This window comes from Chrysoperla carnea, unplaced genomic scaffold, assembly GCF_905475395.1.
Source record: "Chrysoperla carnea unplaced genomic scaffold, inChrCarn1.1, whole genome shotgun sequence".
Classification (NCBI taxonomy): Eukaryota; Metazoa; Arthropoda; class Insecta; order Neuroptera; family Chrysopidae; genus Chrysoperla; species Chrysoperla carnea.
In genome coordinates, this window is record NW_025408240.1 from 432,629 (window position 1) to 434,425 (window position 1,797).

Sequence of the window (1,797 nt, forward strand, 5' to 3'; positions counted from 1 at the left end):
TACTTAGTCCAGTCATGATGGACCTCTATGTATACATTTTGACTTACTTGGATCAAAATTTCAATGATTTGTATAGTCATGACTCTCATGTGGAAAAATCGAAAATTTTCAAAAAATGTTTTTTCTATCGAAAAATGTCAATTTTGATCATTTTTGGCTTATTTATACTTAGTCCAGTCATAAAGGACCTCTTTGTATACATTTTGACTTACTTGGAGCAAAATTTCAATGATTTGTATAGTAATGACTCTCATTTTGAAAAATCGAAAATTTTCAAAAAATGTTTTTTCTATCGAAAAATGTCAAATTTGATCATTTTTGGCGTATTTATACGTAGTCCAGTCCATAAAGGACCTCTATGTATACATTTTGACTTACTTGGATCAAAATTTCAATGATTTGTATAGTCATGATTCTCATGTTGAAAAATCGAAAATTTTCAAAAAATGTTTTTTTCTATCGAAAAATGTCAAACTTGATCATTTTTGGCTTATTTATACTTAGTCCAGTCATAAAAGACCTCTATGTATACATTTTGACTTACTTGGATAAAAATTTCAATGATTTGTATAGCCATGACATTCTAGTTGTAAAATCGAAAATTTTCAAAAAAATGTTTTTTCTATCGAAAAATGTCAAATTTGATCATTTTTGGCTTATTTATACTTAGTCCAGTCATAAAGGACCTCTATGTATACATTTTGACTTACTTGGATCAAAATTTCAATGATTTGTATAGTCCATGACTCTCTTGTTGAAAAGTCGAAAATTTTCAAAAAATGTTTTTTCTATCGAAAAATGTCAAATTTGATCATTTTTGGCTTATTTCTACTTAGTCCAGTCATAAAGGACCTCTTTGTATACATTTTGACTAACTTGGATCAAAATTTCAATGATTTGTATAGTCATGATTCTCATGTTGAAAAATCGAAAATTTTCAAAAAATGTTTTTTTCTATCGAAAAATGTCAAATTTGATCATTTTTGGCTTATTTATACTTAGTCCAGTCATAAAGGACCTCTATGTATACATTTTGACTTACTTGGATAAAAATTTCAATGATTTGTATAGCCATGACATTCTAGTTGTAAATCGAAAATTTTCAAAAATGTTTTTTCTATCGAAAAATGTCAAATTTGATCATTTTTGGCTTATTTATACTTAGTCCAGTCATAAAGGACCTCTATGTATACATTTTGACTTACTTGGATCAAAATTTCAATGATTTGTATAGTCATGACTCTCATGTTGAAAAGACGAAAATTTCAAAAAAAATGTTTTTCTATCGAAAAATGTCAAATTTGATCATTTTTGGCTTATTTCTACTTAGTCCAGTCATTAAGGACCTCTATGCATACATTTTGACTTACTTGGATCAAAATTTCAATAATTTGTATAGTCATGACTCTCATGTTGAAAAATCAAAAATTTTCAAAAAATGTTTTTTCTATCGAAAAATGTCAAATTGGATCATTTTTGGCTTATTTCTACTTAGTCCAGTCATGATGGACCTCTTTGTATACATTTTGACTTACTTGGATCAAAATTTCAATGATTTGTATAGTCATGTTTCTCATGTGGAAAAATCGAAAATTTTCAAAAAATGTTTTTTCTATCGAAAAATGTCAATTTTGATCATTTTTGGCTTATTTATACTTAGTCCAGTCATAAAGGACCTCTTTGTATACATTTTGACTTACTGGATCAAAATTTCAATGATTTGTATAGTAATGACTCTCATTTTGAAAAATCGAAAATTTTCAAAAAATGTTTTTTTCTATCGAAAAAATGTCAAAT